The sequence below is a fragment of the Corylus avellana genome, chromosome 4, assembly GCF_965113065.1.
Source record: "Corylus avellana chromosome 4, dhCorAvel1.hap1.2, whole genome shotgun sequence".
In the NCBI taxonomy this organism is placed as follows: domain Eukaryota; kingdom Viridiplantae; phylum Streptophyta; class Magnoliopsida; order Fagales; family Betulaceae; genus Corylus; species Corylus avellana.
In genome coordinates, this window is record NC_142493.1 from 35,993,625 (window position 1) to 36,001,953 (window position 8,329).

Sequence of the window (8,329 nt, forward strand, 5' to 3'; positions counted from 1 at the left end):
GTTGTCTCCCGATACTTTACATTAGTTATAAAATTACTAATCCAACTTTTTAAAATTATTTTTTCATTAGTTTTGGCTCGAGAATTTTGGAAGCGACTAATTAAGTTTATAGTTATACATTGTCGCGGGCCAAATGAAATCTACGATGAAATAATAATAAGTTACTAATTTACATTCTTTATGAAAATTGTATCAATTCTTTGCAAGTCTAACAAACTTAGGATGATGCAATACGTGTACTTTATAATCTGAATAGAAAGCTGATGACCGATGTTTTTAAGATGTAAGTCAATTTAATCCATATATTTCCATAATTGATATTGTTGTTGTTGTTGGCAATTTTGTATTATCTAAATCATATCTTTTGCATTGTTTATCAGGTTTATTAAAGACCTGCAGCATTTTGATCTTTTAAAGGAACTCGTTGAACAATGGTTTGAAAATCTATCTCTACTTATAATAGCAGATATTTTGAATGATGCCTATACTTTAGCACTTATCCTAATGATTTTTATGGTGTGAATTGTAAGTCCATGGCATCGAGATCCAAAGCAACGGTATGACTCCCATACTTTTGTATTGAAACATCGTTGGACAAAGGATCTAACCCAAAGTAGCGTTTGAGGCTATCCTCTAATCTATAACGATCACAGGGAAATTCGGGAGTAGGAACCTCAGGGAGAGTGGAGACCTCTCCGGTGTCGGCACTAAAGATGTAAAATTGAGAGTCCCCGCGATGGCAGAGGTTGCGGACTTGGGAAAGGTCCATATGGGTCAAACTTTTGAAAGGGATTGGGGGGAGCTTAATGGCAGGACCTAATAAGGTGTCGGTGTCACCCTTTTGGATTTTCGCCGAGTAAAAGTGGTGCTCCTCCTTCGATACACCATTCTCCATTCTCCTGGCAAAAAACAGGACTCGGCCGGTGCAAGATTCGGTGGAGAGGTGACGATGACGTTTCAGAGAGTTGAAGGATTGGGAAAGGGAAACCCTTCTCACACAAAATAAGAGAGACATGAATTTGTCTTTGCCTTTGCCTGTGCTTGTGCCTGCGAACTTCAAGTCTGCGTCTTCAAGCGGCGAGGAAGGGATGAGCGCCAACCAGTGAAAAGTGGGTTTCTCTCGAAGCAAACGCAGGCCACCATTTAGTAGTATTTGGACTGGACTTTAACGGTCATTAAAGCCCAGTCCAAATAACAGCATAGGTGCTGACGTGCTGTAGCCTGTAGTTTTTTAACTACCGCACCTACGCCTCTGACAGATAGCAAGACAAGCTTAAGCGTCTGACATATTAAAAAAAAAAAAAAAAAGGATCGCTTTATTAGCCTAATCGCGTGCCTCTCCTCCGCCTTCTAGCCTCAACCTCTGTTGTAACATGTGTTACAAACATTTATTTTTGGGTCTTTGAAACCATTTTATTATTTGATATTATTATCTTCATGAGTTTTTATGAGAAATAAAAATAGCTTTAATCATTTTGGTTTATAACGGTTTGGACATTAATATTGTTTACAAACAATCTTTAAGTTATGGTTTATTATTAATATTTATTACCGTTGGGTATTAAAATAGTTTTATGGAAAATAAAATCACTTTAATTTAGTTTTCTATTGTTTGACCGTTGCTTGGAAAAATGGTTTTGACCAAGCTTTTATGGCATTTATGTTTATTATGACAGTTGGTCATAACATTGGTTTTATGTTTTGTTTATATAAGGCACAACTGTACTTATGCATATAGATATATATATATATATATTGAGTTCTCTAAAGATTTTTTTTTTGGATATATTATATATTACTTTCTCTTGTTAAACCCTTTGGTTTTCTAAGCTAGAAAGCTATATGTTATATTGTTAGTTTTTTCTACAAAATAATATTCCGAAATCCCTCATCTACTTTGATAATTGGGTTGTTCTATTACTCTTCGTTATTTGGAAGTGCGTCCTTAACGAAGGTAGACGCTATAGTCTAATCCTGGGAGGTTGCGTGTCAAAGGATCCGATCGCACCGAGTTATACACTCTGGAAGGCACGAATCAACCTTTAAGGACAATGCTCTTGCGTGATTCTATAGCATTGTGAGATCTTTCCATACTCTATTTTCATCTCTTGTATTTTATTTATTTTATTGTCAATATTCATATTGTAATTATTTTATATTAATGAGAATTTGTGCACCATCCAAAATTATTTCCAACAACCTCTGTCAGCAGCCGCGCAGAGATTTCTCTCCGAACTGTCCTATTCTTCTTTCCACTGTACAGCCTCACTCCAACGGTTGCAGCGTCCGTTTGTGTTAATTGGTATGTCAAACTTCTTGTCTTCATACAACTCCTCGTGTTGTCGTCAATTTTTTTTTTCATTGGTCAGTTTGCTGTTGTTTTCGAGATGTGCTACTCCTACAAGTTTATTGCAAAAGTAAAAAATAAATAAAAATTTCATAGGGGAGTAAAAAAATTTGAAATTGGTCAACAGTTATATGGTATTAATTGCTTTGATGGTATTTGATTTTGTAGTTGCAATATGTGTCGATCCTCAACCAATTACGTAAGCTGTGCAAGCAGGGTTGTCTTTGTCCCTCTATTGTTTAGCGAATTGACTTGAATCCCCACATGTTATGCTAGGCTTGCTAGCGGGAAAGGGATTTGATTCATTATTCTGTCTGAGAGATTCTCTTTGTAGTTGTGTTGTTTGTGTGGCTATTCTAGTGATTATGAACATAGACGTTGTTGCGGTCAGCTTTTGGTTTGGTTACAAGTTATATAACCCCTGATATCTCTGGTGGTATCTTTTGGCGCAGGTGAATCATATCTTTCTCTCGAAATCTTTCCATTTGGACATAGAGGGTACGTTTTATATCCAATTTTGTCATTTAAACTTGCATCACCTAGTAATATGCGTCACTGTGCTTTTCAACTCTTTCGCATGTCCATTAAAAGGACTGAAGCTACCATTGGTAATGGTAGGTGGACTGGTATAAGATATATTTCTAGTGAGCCATCAATCAGGCGGTGTGTTACTTCTCCAACTCCATTTCGGCTACTTGGGCCTCCAGAAGTCCTTCGTTCTGCATTTACTCTGAATTCATATCCAGATGACACTGACGACCCTATCCGAGATAAAATCCCTGCATGGGATCTCACGATCACAGAAGATGTCCACAGACGGTTGGCTTGCATCCTTGAAGATAGAAGCGTCTCGCCAGTGTGTCTGCAATGGCATTTGGAGATGTCTTGGCATCACTGTCCACAAACCACCCTCCCTCAGACTCATTTGTGCATTGAGGAGATCCAGTCATTATAGAAAACAAACCCGGGAGCATCTCTATAGCGCAGCTCTATGGCTCCACCGGTACCACTCCAAAACGTTAGCATACAATGTCAAGGCATTTGCCGAATTTGGGTGTTTGAAAGACTTGTTGGAAATTCTCTACCGTATTGTTAATGGCCCAAAAGTTCGGTACATCCAAATTAGGGAGAGAAAGAGAGTTAGGAGACGAAGACAACAGAGAATGATGGTGAAGACAACGAAGTCTAGAAGAAAATAACACAATGCTTTGATGGAGAAGAGAATGAAATCAAAAGTAATGCAGAAAAGGAGGAGAAAGCTACAAACGAGATGGATGGAGAAGAGAATGAGTTATAAAGTAATGCTGAAATGGAAGGTGATGCATTTGAGAAATAGGAAAAGAATTATGATGGCAAGGAAGGCCATTGAGAGGTACAACTATGATTCAAAATACCGTTTCTTACATGATCAGATTTCTAGTCTCGTTGCTGAGCTACTTATGGCCGATCTTGAGTATTTGATTTCTGGGCAGATAACAAAAATCAGTTTGGCATCGAAGTGGTGCCCTTCTCTTGATTCTTCTTATGATCGTTCAACATTAATTTGTGAGAGTGTTGCCAGAAGGCTCTTTCGGTATGATTCGTGTCCAGAATATAGAGGGGTCGATGAGTCTCACTATGTTTACAGAGTTCGAGATCGTTTACGGAGAGAATATCTAGTCCCACTTCACAGAGCTTTAGAGTTACCGGAAATTTACATGCGTGCCAATAAATGGGATAAGCTTCAATATGATCGAATCACACCTACTGCCATGGAAACTTACAAGAGATTGTTCTATAAACATGATCGTGAAGGGTTTTTGCAGTACCTCCAAAATGTGGAGTGCCGTAAAATGTCAAAAACCATTACCAAAGAATTGTTCCCTTATGAGATATTAAACCTTTTTGGTTATGTTAGTGTTGATGAAGTTGAGCTCCAATGGAAAAAAAATGATAAATACCTTCTCCGAAAAGGGAAAATTTTTAAATTGCATTTTAGTCGTAGATGTTAACGTCTTTCGTTCTACATATGATTGTAAAGCAAGATTCTGTCTCGCATTTGCATTGATGACATCTGAACTCTGTGCAAGCCCATGGAAGAGAAAGGTCTTGACATATAGCATCAATCCTGAGTTTGTGAACATTGAAGGAGATGATCTTGGATCGAAGATAAATTTTTTGAGATCTACAGCTGTTTTATAAAATGTTGGAAGCTGCAAAAAACTTGAAATTGAGTAAGGAGAATATGATTGAAAGGATTTTTGTGTATGATTTTTGGGGACGGTGTAATGACTATTACAGTTGGGAAAAGGAACATGCGGCAATGGAACACGAGGCAATGCGTGAAAAGTATGAAAGGAATGGATATGCGATGCCGGACATTGTGTGGTGGGGTATTCGGGGAGAATCAGAAGCAAGTTTCAAAATTTTCTTGGAGGGAGATGGGGCCTTCGGCGTAATGGCTATGTTGGAATCTAAGATATGCAGTGATGATTACCTGAAACTTGTGGTGCATGATTAATTTTTAGGTTCTTGGAAGTTGTGTTAATTTCTTTCTAATAAATTTTAATCTAAATTATATTCATAAAGGTGCGATTATATCCGTTTATAGCTGCAAATTAGTACTTTGCGGTAAGTGTGCTCTAGTGCGGTAACACGCCTAAAAGGAATTTTTATGTGAAATGAGAAGGAATTGGGGTTGCTCTGTTCAATGAAATTCTGCTTGGAGTAATATTGCTCTGATTTTTTAATGTGTTTCACTACTTTTAATTTCTCCAGAGGAGATACACTTTGTGCATGTCAAATTTGGGTATTTGTTTGGCTGCCGGGAAATCTGGGGGAAAAATAAAAACAAATGAAAATGTCATCTTGTGGTTTATGTTGCTTGAGATTCCAGATGTCACACAAAATCACAAATTGTCTCAACTTCAAACTAATGTATTAGGTTTAGTTGGTAGAGGATTTTGTTCTTGGGGGTAAAAAATTTGAGACAGAACTTTTTTTTTTTCCTTCTTCTTCTGGGTTGACAAAATGATTTTATCATTCTGGGTTTGCCGCTGTCTCTCCTGGCACTTGATGTCTTGTTCGAGATGGAAAGGGTGAGCTGGGTTTTAATTTATAGGTCTATTTGATCCGTTTTGATTCTATCATACAAACTTGCCCAAAAATCACATTCTCTGACTCTTAAATCTCCTCCACACTGTCAGTCCAAGAGGAATAAGAAGAATGGATCAAACACTTGGAAGCCTGAGTGAGAGGGAGAGAGGCGTGCTGAGAGAGTGATGGCAGTAAAAAAAAATGAAAATTATTAATGGGAAAAATTTATTGTTAACGGTGGCTTATTCTCCTGTTAGTATTTTAAAAAACAAATGTTTTGAGGACACACGACAACTTTAGAGTGAGGTTGAAAAAAATGTAATCCAAACTTGTTTAGAAAACAATTGTACTTCGCACAAAAAAAAAAAAAAAAAAAGTTGAAATAATAATATGCAACATATCTTGTTAATAATTTGTGTTTATGAATGGATTCATGTAGGGTCAAGTTATAGGTACATTATTAATATTATTATATAGGTCCACTCAAATTTGTCTTATTTAATTAAATAGATTAAATTTATAAATAATAAGTAGATAATACGACACAACTCTCCTAAGTTGTTTAATAATAAAGATATCACATTGGGTTGGACTCAAACATAATCCATTTTCCACCCATTTCAGCCGGTTTAATAAAAATAGATTAAAATTGACCCAAATAATTGGGGTGGGCATATCTTGTTCATGTTTTCATTAAAATCTACTATTATTATCTAAATAATACTGTATATTATATTTTTATTTTACAATTATTCAACCTTACTGATATAAACGGCACAATTTCAGATTCCTATCCCACGAAACACGTTAAAGTTGCCTATCTTTTGTACTTTATCGCATTGCAATATGCTTGCCAAAAGACAAAAGGCCCGTATATCAGTAGCCGAAGCCAGTTGTTGCGTGGAGAGGTGGGAAAAAGTAATAATAGGAGGGCCCACTTCTTCGGATTAGGTGGATATCACTAACGCCAGTCTGATCACGTTGTTTTGATGTTCGAACATTTGAAGTCGGCCTTTGAAGAAAAGTAAAAATTTAAAAATAATAAAAATAAATAAATAAATAATGGGTTGGTCAATTATCAATGCTCTAGAGAGACTGTGCCAACTGCCAAGTGTTGCTTTTTTGGGGAATCTCGAGCTTGTGACCCTACGGTGGACGACTGACTTTTGCTGTCACGCTATCAAAACTTTAAATGGGAATGGGTTGTGTCCTAGGGAAGTCTACACACACGTGACTGAAGGGGTTTGAGTCACATGCGTATTGAGCTTCTTTGTTTGCGTCTACGTTACCCGCTATCGTGGGTCAGTGGCGCAATGCTCACACACTTGACTTGGGCAATATACACTGCCAAGTGCCAACCGCACAAAAACATTTTGCTGCCCCCCGGTTTTCCAACAACCTGCCGAAACTATTTGGGCAAATGGGACCTAATCTCCATCAACTTGCTTTAGACAGAACTGATGATGGGATTGTCTAAATTGCACGTGAATCTTATTTCAATATATACAATGGGCGGGCCCTTGAGAGAAGAGTTGTTTGTTTTCAACGTTAGATTCATTTAAAGAATGCATATAAACTTTTTACAAATCTATTTAATTTTGAATCTATGACGAGTTAAGGGGTACAAAATTGGGCATAAATCTGATCAAATAATATGGCCTATTGTTTAGTAACTAATAAGTTGAGAGTAAAAAACTTTTTAATCGTAATGTTGATGTTGTCTAACACAAAAGAAGTGTATAATATTAGTTGATTTTTTTTTAATATTTGACCTGTTCGTAATACAATGGCTAAGATGTTTTAGGAGGGTGAAGAGGGTTTTGGAGTTAAATTTTAATACTATTTCTGATTTTTTTAGAATATATATATAGTTCAAAACAAGCAAAAAGTCCACCATAATTCCATGACTTTTAGTTAGAGTTAATGAATAATGACCTGATTCCAATTTTTATAAGTTGATCTCTTCAAATTTAAACAAATGCAAGTGGATGCATAATAATATGGGCTCGTTTAATTGGTTCGCGAAATGCGTATTCCATTAAGAAATTAAATAGTTATTATTGGGAATAAAAGAGAATGGAACGGACTAACTATTCCTATTCCTTAGAGGAGCTTCGGGGTGGCAGCGCCACTTTCAGCCTCTTCTATGGGTGGCCGACCATCCCAATAGGTATGGGTGGTGTTTTTGGAAAATCGATTACATTCCATCAAGAATAGCTATTCCTCCTTTTTTTTAGAGGAACTATTCCTGTGTGTATAATATTAGTCATTCACATGAGAATAATTATTCACAGACCAAACAAAAAAATGATTATTCTATAAAAATAGTCATTCCACTCTGGGAGTCTATTCCACAAACCAAACAAGTATAAAATTAGCTCATTTTTCTTTCCATTTAAAGTGAAAATAGAGAATAATAATTATTATTAGTTTTATATATATATATATATATAAAATTTGAAACAATTTAATACCATATGCACATTTAGATAATGTAAAATCTAATTTGAATCTTAAAATAGGAGATACTATTCCCCCATTCTTTACCGCCAGGCGCCAGCACACTGCACATGTGCCAAAAAAAAAAAAAAAAAAAAGAGGACAACCGTATTAATCGTCGAACCTGAATTGAGGGCTACCGTTTTGGGATTCTAACATTTGAGAATTTTTTAGTTAATGAGTTGAGAAGCCTGGTCAAGTTTGTTCAAAAGCCAAGACCATTTCGCTCAATTGGTTGCTGTCCATTTCCAAACCTAAAAATATTTAACACTTGATGCCAAATCAACTTCTTCAACCAATTTCGGTCTCTATAGAAATGTGATTCATATTGTTCATATTTCAACAATAGTGCAAAAAGACAAAAAAAAAAAAAAGAAAAGCAAAAACAAGTAAAAGCGCGAGACCCAT

The 8,329-nt window shown here is 36.2% G+C and overlaps 1 non-coding gene across 1 annotated transcript; it reads left to right on the forward strand.

Moving 5' to 3' along the window:
- The first annotated feature begins 2,211 nt into the window (after positions 1 to 2,211).
- Positions 2,212 to 4,928, forward strand: LOC132179302 (uncharacterized). Its single transcript, XR_015911961.1, has 2 exons — positions 2,212 to 2,302; positions 2,800 to 4,928. It is a non-coding gene; the product is annotated as an uncharacterized LOC132179302 (transcript).
- Positions 4,929 to 8,329: the final 3,401 nt, after the last annotated feature.